Here is a 25083-nt window from a genome sequence, read left to right on the forward strand (position 1 = left end):
ACGTGTAGTCACAACAAAGCCGAGGAGTGCGTTGAATACAGCTCGTCGAACTCTATCTCCAGTATAAAGGACAACTCTCTATCCCCCTGCGTTTGGACGGGAGAGGCCGGCAAAGTTTCAAAAAATGGACATTTTGACCTTCCAAAAGAGACTATTTTCTACACAAGGGAAACGATGCGGCTCAGAGACCCGCCCTTTTAACTGTAGCATCCACGCATCCTTCCTAGTAATCAGCGCTAATATCCGGCAAATCCGCCGCACTTTTTTCTAGCCTTAATTTTTGGGTACCTGAAATATTTGAGTCCCTAATTCCGGAAATAATGGCCATACCGAGGAACGGGATGCGGCCCTGTATTCCCCCTTGACTTACTTCTTACGCGATAGCATCAAAATGGCAATCGCGAACACTTTCTGATTTTCGCCATAACTCCGCAGTACGTGTAGTCACAACAAAGCCGAGGAGTGCGTTGAATACAGCTCGTCGAACTCTATCTCCAGTATAAAGGACAACTCTCTATCCCCCTGCGTTTGGACGGGAGAGGCCGGCAAAGTTTCAAAAAATGGACATTTTGACCTTCCAAAAGAGACTTTTTTCTACACAAGGGAAACGAAGCGGCTCAGGGACCCGCCCTTTTAACTGTAGCATCCACGCATCCTTCCTAGTAATCAGCGCTAATATCCGGCAAATCCGCCGCACTTTTTTCTAGCCTTAATTTTTGGGTACCTGAAATATTTGAGTCCCTAATTCCGGAAATAATGGCCATACCGAGGAACGGGATGCGGCCCTGTATTCCCCCTTGACTTACTTCTTACGCGATAGCATCAAAATGGCAATCGCGAACACTTTCTGATTTTCGAGAAAAAAAGGGTAAGGGTTTAGACCACCCTTCCGCCGGCATTCTTTCCGCCATAACTCCGCAGTACGTGTAGTCACAACAAAGCCGAGGAGTGCGTTAAATACAGCTCGTCGACCTCTATCTCCAGTATAAAGGACAACTCTCTATCCCCCTGCGTTTGGACGGGAGAGGCCGGCAAAGTTTCAAAAAATGGACATTTTGACCTTCCAAAAGAGACTTTTTTCTACACAAGGGAAACGAAGCGGCTCAGAGACCCGCCCTTTTAAATGTAGCATCCACGCATCCTTCCTAGTAATCAGCGCTAATATCCGGCAAATCCGCCGCACTTTTTTCTAGCCTTAATTTTTGGGTACCTGAAATATTTGAGTCCCTAATTCCGGAAATAATGGCCATACCGAGGAACGGGATGCGGCCCTGTATTCCCCCTTGACTTACTTCTTACGCGATAGCATCAAAATGGCAATCGCGAACACTTTCTGATTTTCGAGAAAAAAAGGGTAAGGGTTTAGACCACCCTTCCGCCGGCATTCTTTCCGCCATAACTCCGCAGTACGTGTAGTCACAACAAAGCCGAGGAGTGCGTTGAATACAGCTCGTCGAACTCTATCTCCAGTATAAAGGACAACTCTCTATCCCCCTGCGTTTGGACGGGAGAGGCCGGCAAAGTTTCAAAAAATGGACATTTTGACCTTCCAAAAGAGACTTTTTTCTACACAAGGGAAACGAAGCGGCTCAGGGACCCGCCCTTTTAACTGTAGCATCCACGCATCCTTCCTAGTAATCAGCGCTAATATCCGGCAAATCCGCCGCACTTTTTTCTAGCCTTAATTTTTGGGTACCTGAAATATTTGAGTCCCTAATTCCGGAAATAATGGCCATACCGAGGAACGGGATGCGGCCCTGTATTCCCCCTTGACTTACTTCTTACGCGATAGCATCAAAATGGCAATCGCGAACACTTTCTGATTTTCGAGAAAAAAAGGGTAAGGGTTTAGACCACCCTTCCGCCGGCATTCTTTCCGCCATAACTCCGCAGTACGTGTAGTCACAACAAAGCCGAGGAGTGCGTTGAATACAGCTCGTCGAACTCTATCTCCAGTATAAAGGCCAACTCTCTATCCCCCTGCGTTTGGACGGGAGAGGCCGGCAAAGTTTCAAAAAATGGACATTTTGACCTTCCAAAAGAGACTTTTTTCTACACAAGGGAAACGATGCGGCTCAGAGACCCGCCCTTTTAACTGTAGCATCCACGCATCCTTACTAGTAATCAGCGCTAATATCCGGCAAATCCGCCGCACTTTTTTCTAGCCTTAATTTTTGGGTACCTGAAATATTTGAGTCCCTAATTCCGGAAATAATGGCCATACCGAGGAACGGGATGCGGCCCTGTATTCCCCCTTGACTTACTTCTTACGCGATAGCATCAAAATGGCAATCGCGAACACTTTCTGATTTTCGAGAAAAAAAGGGTAAGGGTTTAGACCACCCTTCCGCCGGCATTCTTTCCGCCATAACTCCGCAGTACGTGTAGTCACAACAAAGCCGAGGAGTGCGTTAAATACAGCTCGTCGACCTCTATCTCCAGTATAAAGGACAACTCTCTATCCCCCTGCGTTTGGACGGGAGAGGCCGGCAAAGTTTCAAAAAATGGACATTTTGACCTTCGAAAAGAGACTTTTTTCTACACAAGGGAAACGATGCGGCTCAGAGACCCGCCCTTTTAACTGTAGCATCCACGCATCCTTCCTAGTAATCAGCGCTAATATCCGGCAAATCCGCCGCACTTTTTTCTAGCCTTAATTTTTGGGTACCTGAAATATTTGAGTCCCTAATTCCGGAAATAATGGCCATACCGAGGAACGGGATGCGGCCCTGTATTCCCACTTGACTTACTTCTTACGCGATAGCATCAAAATGGCAATCGCGAACACTTTCTGATTTTCGAGAAAAAAAGGGTAAGTGTTTAGACCACCCTTCCGCCGGCATTCTTTCCGCCATAACTCCGCAGTACGTGTAGTCACAACAAAGCCGAGGAGTGCGTTGAATACAGCTCGTCGAACTCTATCTCCAGTATAAAGGACAACTCTCTATCCCCCTGCGTTTGGACGGGAGAGGCCGGCAAAGTTTCAAAAAATGGACATTTTGACCTTCCAAAAGAGACTTTTTTCTACACAAGGGAAACGAAGCGGCTCAGAGACCCGCCCTTTTAACTGTAGCATCCACGCATCCTTCCTAGTAATCAGCGCTAATATCCGGCAAATCCGCCGCACTTCTTTCTAGCCTTAATTTTTGGGTACCTGAAATATTTGAGTCCCTAATTCCGGAAATAATGGCCATACAGAGGAACGGGATGCGGCCCTGTATTCCCCCTTGACTTACTTCTCACGCGATAGCATCAAAATGGCAATCGCGAACACTTTCTGATTTTCGAGAAAAAAAGGGTAAGGGTTTAGACCACCCTTCCGCCGGCATTCTTTCCGCCATAACTCCGCAGTACGTGTAGTCACAACAAAGCCGAGGAGTGCGTTAAATACAGCTCGTCGACCTCTATCTCCAGTATAAAGGACAACTCTCTATCCCCCTGCGTTTGGACGGGAGAGGCCGGCAAAGTTTCAAAAAATGGACATTTTGACCTTCCAAAAGAGACTTTTTTCTACACAAGGGAAACGATGCGGCTCAGAGACCCGCCCTTTTAACTGTAGCATCCACGCATCCTTCCTAGTAATCAGCGCTAATATCCGGCAAATCCGCCGCACTTTTTTCTAGCCTTAATTTTTGGGTACCTGAAATATTTGAGTCCCTAATTCCGGAAATAATGGCCATACCGAGGAACGGGATGCGGCCCTGTATTCCCCCTTGACTTACTTCTTACGCGATAGCATCAAAATGGCAATCGCGAACACTTTCTGATTTTCGAGAAAAAAAGGGTAAGGGTTTAGACCACCCTTCCGCCGGCATTCTTTCCGCCATAACTCCGCAGTACGTGTAGTCACAACAAAGCCGAGGAGTGCGTTGAATACAGCTCGTCGAACTCTATCTCCAGTATAAAGGACAACTCTCTATCCCCCTGCGTTTGGACGGGAGAGGCCGGCAAAGTTTAAAAAAATGGACATTTTGACCTTCCAAAAGAGACTTTTTTCTACACAAGGGAAACGAAGCGGCTCAGGGACCCGCCCTTTTAACTGTAGCATCCACGCATCCTTCCTAGTAATCAGCGCTAATATCCGGCAAATCCGCCGCACTTTTTTCTAGCCTTAATTTTTGGGTACCTGAAATATTTGAGTCCCTAATTCCGGAAATAATGGCCATACCGAGGAACGGGATGCGGCCCTGTATTCCCCCTTGACTTACTTCTTACGCGATAGCATCAAAATGGCAATCGCGAACACTTTCTGATTTTCGAGAAAAAAAGGGTAAGGGTTTAGACCACCCTTCCGCCGGCATTCTTTCCGCCATAACTCCGCAGTACGTGTAGTCACAACAAAGCCGAGGAGTGCGTTAAATACAGCTCGTCGACCTCTATCTCCAGTATAAAGGACAACTCTCTATCCCCCTGCGTTTGGACGGGAGAGGCCGGCAAAGTTTCAAAAAATGGACATTTTGACCTTCCAAAAGAGACTTTTTTCTACACAAGGGAAACGAAGCGGCTCAGAGACCCGCCCTTTTAAATGTAGCATCCACGCATCCTTCCTAGTAATCAGCGCTAATATCCGGCAAATCCGCCGCACTTTTTTCTAGCCTTAATTTTTGGGTACCTGAAATATTTGAGTCCCTAATTCCGGAAATAATGGCCATACCGAGGAACGGGATGCGGCCCTGTATTCCCCCTTGACTTACTTCTTACGCGATAGCATCAAAATGGCAATCGCGAACACTTTCTGATTTTCGAGAAAAAAAGGGTAAGGGTTTAGACCACCCTTCCGCCGGCATTCTTTCCGCCATAACTCCGCAGTACGTGTAGTCACAACAAAGCCGAGGAGTGCGTTGAATACAGCTCGTCGAACTCTATCTCCAGTATAAAGGACAACTCTCTATCCCCCTGCGTTTGGACGGGAGAGGCCGGCAAAGTTTCAAAAAATGGACATTTTGACCTTCCAAAAGAGACTTTTTTCTACACAAGGGAAACGAAGCGGCTCAGGGACCCGCCCTTTTAACTGTAGCATCCACGCATCCTTCCTAGTAATCAGCGCTAATATCCGGCAAATCCGCCGCACTTTTTTCTAGCCTTAATTTTTGGGTACCTGAAATATTTGAGTCCCTAATTCCGGAAATAATGGCCATACCGAGGAACGGGATGCGGCCCTGTATTCCCCCTTGACTTACTTCTTACGCGATAGCATCAAAATGGCAATCGCGAACACTTTCTGATTTTCGAGAAAAAAAGGGTAAGGGTTTAGACCACCCTTCCGCCGGCATTCTTTCCGCCATAACTCCGCAGTACGTGTAGTCACAACAAAGCCGAGGAGTGCGTTGAATACAGCTCGTCGAACTCTATCTCCAGTATAAAGGCCAACTCTCTATCCCCCTGCGTTTGGACGGGAGAGGCCGGCAAATTTTCAAAAAATGGACATTTTGACCTTCCAAAAGAGACTTTTTTCTACACAAGGGAAACGATGCGGCTCAGAGACCCGCCCTTTTAACTGTAGCATCCACGCATCCTTACTAGTAATCAGCGCTAATATCCGGCAAATCCGCCGCACTTTTTTCTAGCCTTAATTTTTGGGTACCTGAAATATTTGAGTCCCTAATTCCGGAAATAATGGCCATACCGAGGAACGGGATGCGGCCCTGTATTCCCCCTTGACTTACTTCTTACGCGATAGCATCAAAATGGCAATCGCGAACACTTTCTGATTTTCGAGAAAAAAAGGGTAAGGGTTTAGACCACCCTTCCGCCGGCATTCTTTCCGCCATAACTCCGCAGTACGTGTAGTCACAACAAAGCCGAGGAGTGCGTTAAATACAGCTCGTCGACCTCTATCTCCAGTATAAAGGACAACTCTCTATCCCCCTGCGTTTGGACGGGAGAGGCCGGCAAAGTTTCAAAAAATGGACATTTTGACCTTCGAAAAGAGACTTTTTTCTACACAAGGGAAACGATGCGGCTCAGAGACCCGCCCTTTTAACTGTAGCATCCACGCATCCTTCCTAGTAATCAGCGCTAATATCCGGCAAATCCGCCGCACTTTTTTCTAGCCTTAATTTTTGGGTACCTGAAATATTTGAGTCCCTAATTCCGGAAATAATGGCCATACCGAGGAACGGGATGCGGCCCTGTATTCCCACTTGACTTACTTCTTACGCGATAGCATCAAAATGGCAATCGCGAACACTTTCTGATTTTCGAGAAAAAAAGGGTAAGTGTTTAGACCACCCTTCCGCCGGCATTCTTTCCGCCATAACTCCGCAGTACGTGTAGTCACAACAAAGCCGAGGAGTGCGTTGAATACAGCTCGTCGAACTCTATCTCCAGTATAAAGGACAACTCTCTATCCCCCTGCGTTTGGACGGGAGAGGCCGGCAAAGTTTCAAAAAATGGACATTTTGACCTTCCAAAAGAGACTTTTTTCTACACAAGGGAAACGAAGCGGCTCAGAGACCCGCCCTTTTAACTGTAGCATCCCCGCATCCTTCCTAGTAATCAGCGCTAATATCCGGCAAATCCGCCGCACTTCTTTCTAGCCTTAATTTTTGGGTACCTGAAATATTTGAGTCCCTAATTCCGGAAATAATGGCCATACCGAGGAACGGGATGCGGCCCTGTATTCCCCCTTGACTTACTTCTCACGCGATAGCATCAAAATGGCAATCGCGAACACTTTCTGATTTTCGAGAAAAAAAGGGTAAGGGTTTAGACCACCCTTCCGCCGGCATTCTTTCCGCCATAACTCCGCAGTACGTGTAGTCACAACAAAGCCGAGGAGTGCGTTGAATACAGCTCGTCGAACTCTATCTCCAGTATAAAGGACAACTCTCTATCCCCCTGCGTTTGGACGGGAGAGGCCGGCAAAGTTTCAAAAAATGGACATTTTGACCTTCCAAAAGAGACTTTTTTCTACACAAGGGAAACGAAGCGGCTCAGAGACCCGCCCTTTTAACTGTAGCATCCACGCATCCTTCCTAGTAATCAGCGCTAATATCCGGCAAATCCGCCGCACTTTTTTCTAGCCTTAATTTTTGGGTACCTGAAATATTTGAGTCCCTAATTCCGGAAATAATGGCCATACCGAGGAACGGGATGCGGCCCTGTATTCCCCCTTGACTTACTTCTTACGCGATAGCATCAAAATGGCAATCGCGAACACTTTCTGATTTTCGAGAAAAAAAGGGTAAGGGTTTAGACCACCCTTCCGCCGGCATTCTTTCCGCCATAACTCCGCAGTACGTGTAGTCACAACAAAGCCGAGGAGTGCGTTGAATACAGCTCGTCGAACTCTATCTCCAGTATAAAGGACAACTCTCTATCCCCCTGCGTTTGGACGGGAGAGGCCGGCAAAGTTTCAAAAAATGGACATTTTGACCTTCCAAAAGAGACTTTTTTCTACACAAGGGAAACGATGCGGCTCAGAGACCCGCCCTTTTAACTGTAGCATCCACGCATCCTTACTAGTAATCAGCGCTAATATCCGGCAAATCCGCCGCACTTTTTTCTAGCCTTAATTTTTGGGTACCTGAAATATTTGAGTCCCTAATTCCGGAAATAATGGCCATACCGAGGAACGGGATGCGGCCCTGTATTCCCCCTTGACTTACTTCTTACGCGATAGCATCAAAATGGCAATCGCGAACACTTTCTGATTTTCGAGAAAAAAAGGGTAAGGGTTTAGACCACCCTTCCGCCGGCATTCTTTCCGCCATAACTCCGCAGTACGTGTAGTCACAACAAAGCCGAGGAGTGCGTTGAATACAGCTCGTCGAACTCTATCTCCAGTATAAAGGACAACTCTCTATCCCCCTGCGTTTGGACGGGAGAGGCCGGCAAAGTTTCAAAAAATGGACATTTTGACCTTCCAAAAGAGACTTTTTTCTACACAAGGGAAACGATGCGGCTCAGAGACCCGCCCTTTTAACTGTAGCATCCACGCATCCTTCCTAGTAATCAGCGCTAATATCCGGCAAATCCGCCGCACTTTTTTCTAGCCTTAATTTTTGGGTACCTGAAATATTTGAGTCCCTAATTCCGGAAATAATGGCCATACCGAGGAACGGGATGCGGCCCTGTATTCCCCCTTGACTTACTTCTTACGCGATAGCATCAAAATGGCAATCGCGAACACTTTCTGATTTTCGAGAAAAAAAGGGTAAGGGTTTAGACCACCCTTCCGCCGGCATTCTTTCCGCCATAACTCCGCAGTACGTGTAGTCACAACAAAGCCGAGGAGTGCGTTGAATACAGCTCGTCGACCTCTATCTCCAGTATAAAGGACAACTCTCTATCCCCCTGCGTTTGGACGGGAGAGGCCGGCAAAGTTTCAAAAAATGGACATTTTGACCTTCCAAAAGAGACTTTTTTCTACACAAGGGAAACGAAGCGGCTCAGAGACCCGCCCTTTTAACTGTAGCATCCACGCATCCTTCCTAGTAATCAGCGCTAATATCCGGCAAATCCGCCGCACTTTTTTCTAGCCTTAATTTTTGGGTACCTGAAATATTTGAGTCCCTAATTCCGGAAATAATGGCCATACCGAGGAACGGGATGCGGCCCTGTATTCCCCCTTGACTTACTTCTTACGCGATAGCATCAAAATGGCAATCGCGAACACTTTCTGATTTTCGAGAAAAAAAGGGTAAGGGTTTAGACCACCCTTCCGCCGGCATTCTTTCCGCCATAACTCCGCAGTACGTGTAGTCACAACAAAGCCGAGGAGTGCGTTGAATACAGCTCGTCGAACTCTATCTCCAGTATAAAGGACAACTCTCTATCCCCCTGCGTTTGGACGGGAGAGGCCGGCAAAGTTTCAAAAAATGGACATTTTGACCTTCCAAAAGAGACTTTTTTCTACACAAGGGAAACGATGCGGCTCAGAGACCCGCCCTTTTAACTGTAGCATCCACGCATCCTTCCTAGTAATCAGCGCTAATATCCGGCAAATCCGCCGCACTTTTTTCTAGCCTTAATTTTTGGGTACCTGAAATATTTGAGTCCCTAATTCCGGAAATAATGGCCATACCGAGGAACGGGATCGGCACTGTATTCCCCCTTGACTTACTTCTTACGCGATAGCATCAAAATGGCAATCGCGAACACTTTCTGATTTTCGAGAAAAAAAGGGTAAGGGTTTAGACCACCCTTCCGCCGGCATTCTTTCCGCCATAACTCCGCAGTACGTGTAGTCACAACAAAGCCGAGGAGTGCGTTGAATACAGCTCGTCGAACTCTATCTCCAGTATAAAGGACAACTCTCTATCCCCCTGCGTTTGGACGGGAGAGGCCGGCAAAGTTTCAAAAAATGGACATTTTGACCTTCCAAAAGAGACTTTTTTCTACACAAGGGAAACGAAGCGGCTCAGGGACCCGCCCTTTTAACTGTAGCATCCACGCATCCTTCCTAGTAATCAGCGCTAATATCCGGCAAATCCGCCGCACTTTTTTCTAGCCTTAATTTTTGGGTACCTGAAATATTTGAGTCCCTAATTCCGGAAATAATGGCCATACCGAGGAACGGGATGCGGCCCTGTATTCCCCCTTGACTTACTTCTTACGCGATAGCATCAAAATGGCAATCGCGAACACTTTCTGATTTTCGAGAAAAAAAGGGTAAGGGTTTAGACCACCCTTCCGCCGGCATTCTTTCCGCCATAACTCCGCAGTACGTGTAGTCACAACAAAGCCGAGGAGTGCGTTAAATACAGCTCGTCGAACTCTATCTCCAGTATAAAGGACAACTCTCTATCCCCCTGCGTTTGGACGGGAGAGGCCGGCAAAGTTTCAAAAAATGGACATTTTGACCTTCCAAAAGAGACTTTTTTCTACACAAGGGAAACGAAGCGGCTCAGAGACCCGCCCTTTTAACTGTAGCATCCCCGCATCCTTCCTAGTAATCAGCGCTAATATCCGGCAAATCCGCCGCACTTCTTTCTAGCCTTAATTTTTGGGTACCTGAAATATTTGAGTCCCTAATTCCGGAAATAATGGCCATACCGAGGAACGGGATGCGGCCCTATATTCCCCCTTGACTTACTTCTTACGCGATAGCATCAAAATGGCAATCGCGAACACTTTCTGATTTTCGAGAAAAAAAGGGTAAGGGTTTAGACCACCCTTCCGCCGGAATTCTTTCCGCCATAACTCCGCAGTACGTGTAGTCACAACAAAGCCGAGGAGTGCGTTGAATACAGCTGGTCGAACTCTATCTCCAGTATAAAGGACAACTCTCTATCCCCCTGCGTTTGGACGGGAGAGGCCGGCAAAGTTTCAAAAAATGGACATTTTGACCTTCCAAAAGAGACTTTTTTCTACACAAGGGAAACGAAGCGGCTCAGAGACCCGCCCTTTTAACTGTAGCATCCACGCATCCTTCCTAGTAATCAGCGCTAATATCCGGCAAATCCGCCGCACTTTTTTCTAGCCTTAATTTTTGGGTACCTGAAATATTTGAGTCCCTAATTCCGGAAATAATGGCCATACCGAGGAACGGGATGCGGCCCTGTATTCCCCCTTGACTTACTTCTTACGCGATAGCATCAAAATGGCAATCGCGAACACTTTCTGATTTTCGAGAAAAAAAGGGTAAGGGTTTAGACCACCCTTCCGCCGGCATTCTTTCCGCCATAACTCCGCAGTACGTGTAGTCACAACAAAGCCGAGGAGTGCGTTAAATACAGCTCGTCGACCTCTATCTCCAGTATAAAGGACAACTCTCTATCCCCCTGCGTTTGGACGGGAGAGGCCGGCAAAGTTTCAAAAAATGGACATTTTGACCTTCCAAAAGAGACTTTTTTCTACACAAGGGAAACGATGCGGCTCAGAGACCCGCCCTTTTAACTGTAGCATCCACGCATCCTTCCTAGTAATCAGCGCTAATATCCGGCAAATCCGCCGCACTTTTTTCTAGCCTTAATTTTTGGGTACCTGAAATATTTGAGTCCCTAATTCCGGAAATAATGGCCATACCGAGGAACTGGATGCGGCCCTGTATTCCCCCTTGACTTACTTCTTACGCGATAGCATCAAAATGGCAATCGCGAACACTTTCTGATTTTCGAGAAAAAAAGGGTAAGGGTTTAGACCACCCTTCCGCCGGCATTCTTTCCGCCATAACTCCGCAGTACGTGTAGTCACAACAAAGCCGAGGAGTGCGTTGAATACAGCTCGTCGAACTCTATCTCCAGTATAAAGGACAACTCTCTATCCCCCTGCGTTTGGACGGGAGAGGCCGGCAAAGTTTAAAAAAATGGACATTTTGACCTTCCAAAAGAGACTTTTTTCTACACAAGGGAAACGAAGCGGCTCAGGGACCCGCCCTTTTAACTGTAGCATCCACGCATCCTTCCTAGTAATCAGCGCTAATATCCGGCAAATCCGCCGCACTTTTTTCTAGCCTTAATTTTTGGGTACCTGAAATATTTGAGTCCCTAATTCCGGAAATAATGGCCATACCGAGGAACGGGATGCGGCCCTGTATTCCCCCTTGACTTACTTCTTACGCGATAGCATCAAAATGGCAATCGCGAACACTTTCTGATTTTCGAGAAAAAAAGGGTAAGGGTTTAGACCACCCTTCCGCCGGCATTCTTTCCGCCATAACTCCGCAGTACGTGTAGTCACAACAAAGCCGAGGAGTGCGTTAAATACAGCTCGTCGACCTCTATCTCCAGTATAAAGGACAACTCTCTATCCCCCTGCGTTTGGACGGGAGAGGCCGGCAAAGTTTCAAAAAATGGACATTTTGACCTTCCAAAAGAGACTTTTTTCTACACAAGGGAAACGAAGCGGCTCAGAGACCCGCCCTTTTAAATGTAGCATCCACGCATCCTTCCTAGTAATCAGCGCTAATATCCGGCAAATCCGCCGCACTTTTTTCTAGCCTTAATTTTTGGGTACCTGAAATATTTGAGTCCCTAATTCCGGAAATAATGGCCATACCGAGGAACGGGATGCGGCCCTGTATTCCCCCTTGACTTACTTCTTACGCGATAGCATCAAAATGGCAATCGCGAACACTTTCTGATTTTCGAGAAAAAAAGGGTAAGGGTTTAGACCACCCTTCCGCCGGCATTCTTTCCGCCATAACTCCGCAGTACGTGTAGTCACAACAAAGCCGAGGAGTGCGTTAAATACAGCTCGTCGACCTCTATCTCCAGTATAAAGGACAACTCTCTATCCCCCTGCGTTTGGACGGGAGAGGCCGGCAAAGTTTCAAAAAATGGACATTTTGACCTTCCAAAAGAGACTTTTTTCTACACAAGGGAAACGAAGCGGCTCAGAGACCCGCCCTTTTAACTGTAGCATCCACGCATCCTTCCTAGTAATCAGCGCTAATATCCGGCAAATCCGCCGCACTCTTTTCTAGCCTTAATTTTTGGGTACCTGAAATATTTGAGTCCCTAATTCCGGAAATAATGGCCATACCGAGGAACGGGATGCGGCCCTGTATTCCCCCTTGACTTACTTCTTACGCGATAGCATCAAAATGGCAATCGCGAACACTTTCTGATTTTCGAGAAAAAAAGGGTAAGGGTTTAGACCACCCTTCCGCCGGCATTCTTTCCGCCATAACTCCGCAGTACGTGTAGTCACAACAAAGCCGAGGAGTGCGTTGAATACAGCTCGTCGAACTCTATCTCCAGTATAAAGGACAACTCTCTATCCCCCTGCGTTTGGACGGGAGAGGCCGGCAAAGTTTCAAAAAATGGACATTTTGACCTTCCAAAAGAGACTTTTTTCTACACAAGGGAAACGATGCGGCTCAGAGACCCGCCCTTTTAACTGTAGCATCCACGCATCCTTCCTAGTAATCAGCGCTAATATCCGGCAAATCCGCCGCACTTTTTTCTAGCCTTAATTTTTGGGTACCTGAAATATTTGAGTCCCTAATTCCGGAAATAATGGCCATACCGAGGAACGGGATGCGGCCCTGTATTCCCCCTTGACTTACTTCTTACGCGATAGCATCAAAATGGCAATCGCGAACACTTTCTGATTTTCGAGAAAAAAAGGGTAAGGGTTTAGACCACCCTTCCGCCGGCATTCTTTCCGCCATAACTCCGCAGTACGTGTAGTCACAACAAAGCCGAGGAGTGCGTTGAATACAGCTCGTCGAACTCTATCTCCAGTATAAAGGACAACTCTCTATCCCCCTGCGTTTGGACGGGAGAGGCCGGCAAAGTTTCAAAAAATGGACATTTTGACCTTCCAAAAGAGACTTTTTTCTACACAAGGGAAACGATGCGGCTCAGAGACCCGCCCTTTTAACTGTAGCATCCACGCATCCTTCCTAGTAATCAGCGCTAATATCCGGCAAATCCGCCGCACTTTTTTCTAGCCTTAATTTTTGGGTACCTGAAATATTTGAGTCCCTAATTCCGGAAATAATGGCCATACCGAGGAACGGGATGCGGCACTGTATTCCCCCTTGACTTACTTCTTACGCGATAGCATCAAAATGGCAATCGCGAACACTTTCTGATTTTCGAGAAAAAAAGGGTAAGGGTTTAGACCACCCTTCCGCCGGCATTCTTTCCGCCATAACTCCGCAGTACGTGTAGTCACAACAAAGCCGAGGAGTGCGTTGAATACAGCTCGTCGAACTCTATCTCCAGTATAAAGGACAACTCTCTATCCCCCTGCGTTTGGACGGGAGAGGCCGGCAAAGTTTCAAAAAATGGACATTTTGACCTTCCAAAAGAGACTTTTTTCTACACAAGGGAAACGAAGCGGCTCAGGGACCCGCCCTTTTAACTGTAGCATCCACGCATCCTTCCTAGTAATCAGCGCTAATATCCGGCAAATCCGCCGCACTTTTTTCTAGCCTTAATTTTTGGGTACCTGAAATATTTGAGTCCCTAATTCCGGAAATAATGGCCATACCGAGGAACGGGATGCGGCCCTGTATTCCCCCTTGACTTACTTCTTACGCGATAGCATCAAAATGGCAATCGCGAACACTTTCTGATTTTCGAGAAAAAAAGGGTAAGGGTTTAGACCACCCTTCCGCCGGCATTCTTTCCGCCATAACTCCGCAGTACGTGTAGTCACAACAAAGCCGAGGAGTGCGTTAAATACAGCTCGTCGACCTCTATCTCCAGTATAAAGGACAACTCTCTATCCCCCTGCGTTTGGACGGGAGAGGCCGGCAAAGTTTCAAAAAATGGACATTTTGACCTTCCAAAAGAGACTTTTTTCTACACAAGGGAAACGAAGCGGCTCAGAGACCCGCCCTTTTAAATGTAGCATCCACGCATCCTTCCTAGTAATCAGCGCTAATATCCGGCAAATCCGCCGCACTTTTTTCTAGCCTTAATTTTTGGGTACCTGAAATATTTGAGTCCCTAATTCCGGAAATAATGGCCATACCGAGGAACGGGATGCGGCCCTGTATTCCCCCTTGACTTACTTCTTACGCGATAGCATCAAAATGGCAATCGCGAACACTTTCTGATTTTCGAGAAAAAAAGGGTAAGGGTTTAGACCACCCTTCCGCCGGCATTCTTTCCGCCATAACTCCGCAGTACGTGTAGTCACAACAAAGCCGAGGAGTGCGTTAAATACAGCTCGTCGACCTCTATCTCCAGTATAAAGGACAACTCTCTATCCCCCTGCGTTTGGACGGGAGAGGCCGGCAAAGTTTCAAAAAATGGACATTTTGACCTTCCAAAAGAGACTTTTTTCTACACAAGGGAAACGAAGCGGCTCAGAGACCCGCCCTTTTAACTGTAGCATCCACGCATCCTTCCTAGTAATCAGCGCTAATATCCGGCAAATCCGCCGCACTCTTTTCTAGCCTTAATTTTTGGGTACCTGAAATATTTGAGTCCCTAATTCCGGAAATAATGGCCATACCGAGGAACGGGATGCGGCCCTGTATTCCCCCTTGACTTACTTCTTACGCGATAGCATCAAAATGGCAATCGCGAACACTTTCTGATTTTCGAGAAAAAAAGGGTAAGGGTTTAGACCACCCTTCCGCCGGCATTCTTTCCGCCATAACTCCGCAGTACGTGTAGTCACAACAAAGCCGAGGAGTGCGTTGAATACAGCTCGTCGAACTCTATCTCCAGTATAAAGGACAACTCTCTATCCCCCTGCGTTTGGACGGGAGAGGCCGGCAAAGTTTCAAAAAATGGACATTTTGACCTTCCAAAAGAGACTTTTTTCTACACAAGGGAAACGATGCGGCTCAGAGACCCGCCCTTTTAACTGTAGCATCCACGCATCCTTCCTAGTAATCAGCGCTAATATCCGGCAAATCCGCCGCACTTTTTTCTAGCCTTAATTTTTGGGTACCTGAAATATTTGAGTCCCTAATTCCGGAAATAATGGCCATACCGAGGAACGGGATGCGGCCCTGTATTCCCCCTTGACTTACTTCTTACGCGATAGCATCAAAATGGCAATCGCGAACACTTTCTGATTTTCGAGAAAAAAAGGGTAAGGGTTTAGACCACCCTTCCGCCGGCATTCTTTCCGCCATAACTCCGCAGTACGTGTAGTCACAACAAAGCCGAGGAGTGCGTTGAATACAGCTCGTCGAACTCTATCTCCAGTATAAAGGACAACTCTCTATCCCCCTGCGTTTGGACGGGAGAGGCCGGCAAAGTTTCAAAAAATGGACATTTTGACCTTCCAAAAGAGACTTTTTTCTACACAAGGGAAACGATGCGGCTCAGAGACCCGCCCTTTTAACTGTAGCATCCACGCATCCTTCCTAGTAATCAGCGCTAATATCCGGCAAATCCGCCGCACTTTTTTCTAGCCTTAATTTTTGGGTACCTGAAATATTTGAGTCCCTAATTCCGGAAATAATGGCCATACCGAGGAACGGGATGCGGCACTGTATTCCCCCTTGACTTACTTCTTACGCGATAGCATCAAAATGGCAATCGCGAACACTTTCTGATTTTCGAGAAAAAAAGGGTAAGGGTTTAGACCACCCTTCCGCCGGCATTCTTTCCGCCATAACTCCGCAGTACGTGTAGTCACAACAAAGCCGAGGAGTGCGTTGAATACAGCTCGTCGAACTCTATCTCCAGTATAAAGGACAACTCTCTATCCCCCTGCGTTTGGACGGGAGAGGCCGGCAAAGTTTCAAAAAATGGACATTTTGACCTTCCAAAAGAGACTTTTTTCTACACAAGGGAAACGAAGCGGCTCAGGGACCCGCCCTTTTAACTGTAGCATCCACGCATCCTTCCTAGTAATCAGCGCTAATATCCGGCAAATCCGCCGCACTTTTTTCTAGCCTTAATTTTTGGGTACCTGAAATATTTGAGTCCCTAATTCCGGAAATAATGGCCATACCGAGGAACGGGATGCGGCCCTGTATTCCCCCTTGACTTACTTCTTACGCGATAGCATCAAAATGGCAATCGCGAACACTTTCTGATTTTCGAGAAAAAAAGGGTAAGGGTTTAGACCACCCTTCCGCCGGCATTCTTTCCGCCATAACTCCGCAGTACGTGTAGTCACAACAAAGCCGAGGAGTGCGTTAAATACAGCTCGTCGAACTCTATCTCCAGTATAAAGGACAACTCTCTATCCCCCTGCGTTTGGACGGGAGAGGCCGGCAAAGTTTCAAAAAATGGACATTTTGACCTTCCAAAAGAGACTTTTTTCTACACAAGGGAAACGAAGCGGCTCAGAGACCCGCCCTTTTAACTGTAGCATCCCCGCATCCTTCCTAGTAATCAGCGCTAATATCCGGCAAATCCGCCGCACTTCTTTCTAGCCTTAATTTTTGGGTACCTGAAATATTTGAGTCCCTAATTCCGGAAATAATGGCCATACCGAGGAACGGGATGCGGCCCTATATTCCCCCTTGACTTACTTCTTACGCGATAGCATCAAAATGGCAATCGCGAACACTTTCTGATTTTCGAGAAAAAAAGGGTAAGGGTTTAGACCACCCTTCCGCCGGAATTCTTTCCGCCATAACTCCGCAGTACGTGTAGTCACAACAAAGCCGAGGAGTGCGTTGAATACAGCTGGTCGAACTCTATCTCCAGTATAAAGGACAACTCTCTATCCCCCTGCGTTTGGACGGGAGAGGCCGGCAAAGTTTCAAAAAATGGACATTTTGACCTTCCAAAAGAGACTTTTTTCTACACAAGGGAAACGAAGCGGCTCAGAGACCCGCCCTTTTAACTGTAGCATCCACGCATCCTTCCTAGTAATCAGCGCTAATATCCGGCAAATCCGCCGCACTTTTTTCTAGCCTTAATTTTTGGGTACCTGAAATATTTGAGTCCCTAATTCCGGAAATAATGGCCATACCGAGGAACGGGATGCGGCCCTGTATTCCCCCTTGACTTACTTCTTACGCGATAGCATCAAAATGGCAATCGCGAACACTTTCTGATTTTCGAGAAAAAAAGGGTAAGGGTTTAGACCACCCTTCCGCCGGCATTCTTTCCGCCATAACTCCGCAGTACGTGTAGTCACAACAAAGCCGAGGAGTGCGTTAAATACAGCTCGTCGACCTCTATCTCCAGTATAAAGGACAACTCTCTATCCCCCTGCGTTTGGACGGGAGAGGCCGGCAAAGTTTCAAAAAATGGACATTTTGACCTTCCAAAAGAGACTTTTTTCTACACAAGGGAAACGATGCGGCTCAGAGACCCGCCCTTTTAACTGTAGCATCCACGCATCCTTCCTAGTAATCAGCGCTAATATCCGGCAAATCCGCCGCACTTTTTTCTAGCCTTAATTTTTGGGTACCTGAAATATTTGAGTCCCTAATTCCGGAAATAATGGCCATACCGAGGAACGGGATGCGGCCCTGTATTCCCCCTTGACTTACTTCTTACGCGATAGCATCAAAATGGCAATCGCGAACACTTTCTGATTTTCGAGAAAAAAAGGGTAAGGGTTTAGACCACCCTTCCGCCGGCATTCTTTCCGCCATAACTCCGCAGTACGTGTAGTCACAACAAAGCCGAGGAGTGCGTTGAATACAGCTCGTCGAACTCTATCTCCAGTATAAAGGACAACTCTCTATCCCCCTGCGTTTGGACGGGAGAGGCCGGCAAAGTTTAAAAAAATGGACATTTTGACCTTCCAAAAGAGACTTTTTTCTACACAAGGGAAACGAAGCGGCTCAGGGACCCGCCCTTTTAACTGTAGCATCCACGCATCCTTCCTAGTAATCAGCGCTAATATCCGGCAAATCCGCCGCACTTTTTTCTAGCCTTAATTTTTGGGTACCTGAAATATTTGAGTCCCTAATTCCGGAAATAATGGCCATACCGAGGAACGGGATGCGGCCCTGTATTCCCCCTTGACTTACTTCTTACGCGATAGCATCAAAATGGCAATCGCGAACACTTTCTGATTTTCGAGAAAAAAAGGGTAAGGGTTTAGACCACCCTTCCGCCGGCATTCTTTCCGCCATAACTCCGCAGTACGTGTAGTCACAACAAAGCCGAGGAGTGCGTTAAATACAGCTCGTCGACCTCTATCTCCAGTATAAAGGACAACTCTCTATCCCCCTGCGTTTGGACGGGAGAGGCCGGCAAAGTTTCAAAAAATGGACATTTTGACCTTCCAAAAGAGACTTTTTTCTACACAAGGGAAACGAAGCGGCTCAGAGACCCGCCCTTTTAAATGTAGCATCCACGCATCCTTCCTAGTAATCAGCGCTAATATCCGGCAAATCCGCCGCACTTTTTTCTAGCCTTAATTTTTGGGTACCTGAAATATTTGAGTCCCTAATTCCGGAAATAATGGCCATACCGAGGAACGGGATGCGGCCCTGTATTCCCCCTTGACTTACTTCTTACGCGATAGCATCAAAATGGCAATCGCGAACACTTTCTGATTTTCGAGAAAAAAAGGGTAAGGGTTTAGACCACCCTTCCGCCGGCATTCTTTCCGCCATAACTCCGCAGTACGTGTAGTCACAACAAAGCCGAGGAGTGCGTTAAATACAGCTCGTCGACCTCTATCTCCAGTATAAAGGACAACTCTCTATCCCCCTGCGTTTGGACGGGAGAGGCCGGCAAAGTTTCAAAAAATGGACATTTTGACCTTCCAAAAGAGACTTTTTTCTACACAAGGGAAACGAAGCGGCTCAGAGACCCGCCCTTTTAACTGTAGCATCCACGCATCCTTCCTAGTAATCAGCGCTAATATCCGGCAAATCCGCCGCACTCTTTTCTAGCCTTAATTTTTGGGTACCTGAAATATTTGAGTCCCTAATTCCGGAAATAATGGCCATACCGAGGAACGGGATGCGGCCCTGTATTCCCCCTTGACTTACTTCTTACGCGATAGCATCAAAATGGCAATCGCGAACACTTTCTGATTTTCGAGAAAAAAAGGGTAAGGGTTTAGACCACCCTTCCGCCGGCATTCTTTCCGCCATAACTCCGCAGTACGTGTAGTCACAACAAAGCCGAGGAGTGCGTTGAATACAGCTCGTCGAACTCTATCTCCAGTATAAAGGACAACTCTCTATCCCCCTGCGTTTGGACGGGAGAGGCCGGCAAAGTTTCAAAAAATGGACATTTTGACCTTCCAAAAGAGACTTTTTTCTACACAAGGGAAACGATGCGGCTCAGAGACCCGCCCTTTTAACTGTAGCATCCACGCATCCTTCCTAGTAATCAGCGCTAATATCCGGCAAATCCGCCGCACTTTTTTCTAGCCTTAATTTTTGGGTACCTGAAATATTTGAGTCCCTAATTCCGGAAATAATGGCCATACCGAGGAACGGGATGCGGCCCTGTATTCCCCCTTGACTTACTTCTTACGCGATAGCATCAAAATGGCAATCGCGAACACTTTCTGATTTTCGAGAAAAAAAGGGTAAGGGTTTAGACCACCCTTCCGCCGGCATTCTTTCCGCCATAACTCCGCAGTACGTGTAGTCACAACAAAGCCGAGGAGTGCGTTAAATACAGCTCGTCGACCTCTATCTCCAGTATAAAGGACAACTCTCTATCCCCCTGCGTTTGGACGGGAGAGGCCGGCAAAGTTTCAAAAAATGGACATTTTGACCTTCCAAAAGAGACTTTTTTCTACACAAGGGAAACGATGCGGCTCAGAGACCCGCCCTTTTAACTGTAGCATCCACGCATCCTTCCTAGTAATCAGCGCTAATATCCGGCAAATCCGCCGCACTTTTTTCTAGCCTTAATTTTTGGGTACCTGAAATATTTGAGTCCCTAATTCCGGAAATAATGGCCATACCGAGGAACGGGATGCGGCCCTGTATTCCCCCTTGACTTACTTCTTACGCGATAGCATCAAAATGGCAATCGCGAACACTTTCTGATTTTCGAGAAAAAAAGGGTAAGGGTTTAGACCACCCTTCCGCCGGCATTCTTTCCGCCATAACTCCGCAGTACGTGTAGTCACAACAAAGCCGAGGAGTGCGTTGAATACAGCTCGTCGAACTCTATCTCCAGTATAAAGGACAACTCTCTATCCCCCTGCGTTTGGACGGGAGAGGCCGGCAAAGTTTAAAAAAATGGACATTTTGACCTTCCAAAAGAGACTTTTTTCTACACAAGGGAAACGAAGCGGCTCAGGGACCCGCCCTTTTAACTGTAGCATCCACGCATCCTTCCTAGTAATCAGCGCTAATATCCGGCAAATCCGCCGCACTTTTTTCTAGCCTTAATTTTTGGGTACCTGAAATATTTGAGTCCCTAATTCCGGAAATAATGGCCATACCGAGGAACGGGATGCGGCCCTGTATTCCCCCTTGACTTACTTCTTACGCGATAGCATCAAAATGGCAATCGCGAACACTTTCTGATTTTCGAGAAAAAAAGGGTAAGGGTTTAGACCACCCTTCCGCCGGCATTCTTTCCGCCATAACTCCGCAGTACGTGTAGTCACAACAAAGCCGAGGAGTGCGTTAAATACAGCTCGTCGACCTCTATCTCCAGTATAAAGGACAACTCTCTATCCCCCTGCGTTTGGACGGGAGAGGCCGGCAAAGTTTCAAAAAATGGACATTTTGACCTTCCAAAAGAGACTTTTTTCTACACAAGGGAAACGAAGCGGCTCAGAGACCCGCCCTTTTAAATGTAGCATCCACGCATCCTTCCTAGTAATCAGCGCTAATATCCGGCAAATCCGCCGCACTTTTTTCTAGCCTTAATTTTTGGGTACCTGAAATATTTGAGTCCCTAATTCCGGAAATAATGGCCATACCGAGGAACGGGATGCGGCCCTGTATTCCCCCTTGACTTACTTCTTACGCGATAGCATCAAAATGGCAATCGCGAACACTTTCTGATTTTCGAGAAAAAAAGGGTAAGGGTTTAGACCACCCTTCCGCCGGCATTCTTTCCGCCATAACTCCGCAGTACGTGTAGTCACAACAAAGCCGAGGAGTGCGTTAAATACAGCTCGTCGACCTCTATCTCCAGTATAAAGGACAACTCTCTATCCCCCTGCGTTTGGACGGGAGAGGCCGGCAAAGTTTCAAAAAATGGACATTTTGACCTTCCAAAAGAGACTTTTTTCTACACAAGGGAAACGAAGCGGCTCAGAGACCCGCCCTTTTAACTGTAGCATCCACGCATCCTTCCTAGTAATCAGCGCTAATATCCGGCAAATCCGCCGCACTCTTTTCTAGCCTTAATTTTTGGGTACCTGAAATATTTGAGTCCCTAATTCCGGAAATAATGGCCATACCGAGGAACGGGATGCGGCCCTGTATTCCCCCTTGACTTACTTCTTACGCGATAGCATCAAAATGGCAATCGCGAACACTTTCTGATTTTCGAGAAAAAAAGGGTAAGGGTTTAGACCACCCTTCCGCCGGCATTCTTTCCGCCATAACTCCGCAGTACGTGTAGTCACAACAAAGCCGAGGAGTGCGTTGAATACAGCTCGTCGAACTCTATCTCCAGTATAAAGGACAACTCTCTATCCCCCTGCGTTTGGACGGGAGAGGCCGGCAAAGTTTCAAAAAATGGACATTTTGACCTTCCAAAAGAGACTTTTTTCTACACAAGGGAAACGATGCGGCTCAGAGACCCGCCCTTTTAACTGTAGCATCCACGCATCCTTCCTAGTAATCAGCGCTAATATCCGGCAAATCCGCCGCACTTTTTTCTAGCCTTAATTTTTGGGTACCTGAAATATTTGAGTCCCTAATTCCGGAAATAATGGCCATACCGAGGAACGGGATGCGGCCCTGTATTCCCCCTTGACTTACTTCTTACGCGATAGCATCAAAATGGCAATCGCGAACACTTTCTGATTTTCGAGAAAAAAAGGGTAAGGGTTTAGACCACCCTTCCGCCGGCATTCTTTCCGCCATAACTCCGCAGTACGTGTAGTCACAACAAAGCCGAGGAGTGCGTTGAATACAGCTCGTCGAACTCTATCTCCAGTATAAAGGACAACTCTCTATCCCCCTGCGTTTGGACGGGAGAGGCCGGCAAAGTTTCAAAAAATGGACATTTTGACCTTCCAAAAGAGACTTTTTTCTACACAAGGGAAACGAAGCGGCTCAGGGACCCGCCCTTTTAACTGTAGCATCCACGCATCCTTCCTAGTAATCAGCGCTAATATCCGGCAAATCCGCCGCACTTTTTTCTAGCCTTAATTTTTGGGTACCTGAAATATTTGAGTCCCTAATTCCGGAAATAATGGCCATACCGAGGAACGGGATGCGGCCCTGTATTCCCCCTTGACTTACTTCTTACGCGATAGCATCAAAATGGCAATCGCGAACACTTTCTGATTTTCGAGAAAAAAAGGGTAAGGGTTTAGACCACCCTTCCGCCGGCATTCTTTCCGCCATAACTCCGCAGTACGTGTAGTCACAACAAAGCCGAGGAGTGCGTTGAATACAGCTCGTCGAACTCTATCTCCAGTATAAAGGACAACTCTCTATCCCCCTGCGTTTGGACGGGAGAGGCCGGCAAATTTTCAAAAAATGGACATTTTGACCTTCCAAAAGAGACTTTTTTCTACACAAGGGAAACGATGCGGCTCAGAGACCCGCCCTTTTAACTGTAGCATCCACGCATCCTTCCAAGTAATCAGCGCTAATATCCGGCAAATCCGCCGCACTTTTTTCTAGCCTTAATTTTTGGGTACCTGAAATATTTGAGTCCCTAATTCCGGAAATAATGGCCATACCGAGGAACGGGATGCGGCCCTGTATTCCCCCTTAACTTACTTCTTACGCGATAGCATCAAAATGGCAATCGCGAACACTTTCTGATTTTCGAGAAAAAAAGGGTAAGGGTTTAGACCACCCTTCCGCCGGCATTCTTTCCGCCATAACTCCGCAGTACGTGTAGTCACAACAAAGCCGAGGAGTGCGTTAAATACAGCTCGTCGAACTCTATCTCCAGTATAAAGGACAACTCTCTATCCCCCTGCGTTTGGACGGGAGAGGCCGGCAAAGTTTCAAAAAATGGACATTTTGACCTTCCAAAAGAGACTTTTTTCTACACAAGGGAAACGAAGCGGCTCAGAGACCCGCCCTTTTAACTGTAGCATCCCCGCATCCTTCCTAGTAATCAGCGCTAATATCCGGCAAATCCGCCGCACTTCTTTCTAGCCTTAATTTTTGGGTACCTGAAATATTTGAGTCCCTAATTCCGGAAATAATGGCCATACCGAGGAACGGGATGCGGCCCTGTATTCCCCCTTGACTTACTTCTCACGCGATAGCATCAAAATGGCAATCGCGAACACTTTCTTTCCGCGAACACTTTCTTTCCGCCATAACTCCGCAGTACGTGTAGTCACAAGAAAGCCGAGGAGTGCGTTGAATACAGCTCGTCGAACTCTATCTCCAGTATAAAGGACAACTCTCTATCCCCCTGCGTTTGGACGGGAGAGGCCGGCAAAGTTTCAAAAAATGGACATTTTGACCTTCCAAAAGAGACTTTTTTCTACACAAGGGAAACGATGCGGCTCAGAGACCCGCCCTTTTAACTGTAGCATCCACGCATCCTTCCTAGTAATCAGCGCTAATATCCGGCAAATCCGCCGCACTTTTTTCTAGCCTTAATTTTTGGGTACCTGAAATATTTGAGTCCCTAATTCCGGAAATAATGGCCATACCGAGGAACGGGATGCGGCCCTGTATTCCCCCTTGACTTACTTCTTACGCGATAGCATCAAAATGGCAATCGCGAACACTTTCTGATTTTCGAGAAAAAAAGGGTAAGGGTTTAGACCACCCTTCCGCCGGCATTCTTTCCGCCATAACTCCGCAGTACGTGTAGTCACAACAAAGCCGAGGAGTGCGTTGAATACAGCTCGTCGAACTCTATCTCCAGTATAAAGGACAACTCTCTATCCCCCTGCGTTTGGACGGGAGAGGCCGGCAAAGTTTCAAAAAATGGACATTTTGACCTTCCAAAAGAGACTTTTTTCTACACAAGGGAAACGATGCGGCTCAGAGACCCGCCCTTTTAACTGTAGCATCCACGCATCCTTCCTAGTAATCAGCGCTAATATCCGGCAAATCCGCCGCACTTTTTTCTAGCCTTAATTTTTGGGTACCTGAAATATTTGAGTCCCTAATTCCGGAAATAATGGCCATACCGAGGAACGGGATGCGGCCCTGTATTCCCCCTTGACTTACTTCTTACGCGATAGCATCAAAATGGCAATCGCGAACACTTTCTGATTTTCGAGAAAAAAAGGGTAAGGGTTTAGACCACCCTTCCGCCGGCATTCTTTCCGCCATAACTCCGCAGTACGTGTAGTCACAACAAAGCCGAGGAGTGCGTTGAATACAGCTCGTCGAACTCTATCTCCAGTATAAAGGACAACTCTCTATCCCCCTGCGTTTGGACGGGAGAGGCCGGCAAATTTTCAAAAAATGGACATTTTGACCTTCCAAAAGAGACTTTTTTCTACACAAGGGAAACGATGCGGCTCAGGGACCCGCCCTTTTAACTGTAGCATCCACGCATCCTTCCTAGTAATCAGCGCTAATATCCGGCAAATCCGCCGCACTTTTTTCTAGCCTTAATTTTTGGGTACCTGAAATATTTGAGTCCCTAATTCCGGAAATAATGGCCATACCGAGGAACGGGATGCGGCCCTGTATTCCCCCTTGACTTACTTCTTACGCGATAG

General features: G+C 47.1%; 1 pseudogene; it reads right to left on the bottom strand.

Annotated features, from left to right (window-relative positions):
* Window positions 1–25083, bottom strand: part of LOC138700450 (replication factor C subunit 2-like) — a 229265-nt pseudogene that overhangs the window by 93914 nt on the left and 110268 nt on the right.

The sequence above is a fragment of the Periplaneta americana genome, chromosome 5, assembly GCF_040183065.1.
Source record: "Periplaneta americana isolate PAMFEO1 chromosome 5, P.americana_PAMFEO1_priV1, whole genome shotgun sequence".
NCBI classification, from domain to species: Eukaryota; Metazoa; Arthropoda; class Insecta; order Blattodea; family Blattidae; genus Periplaneta; species Periplaneta americana.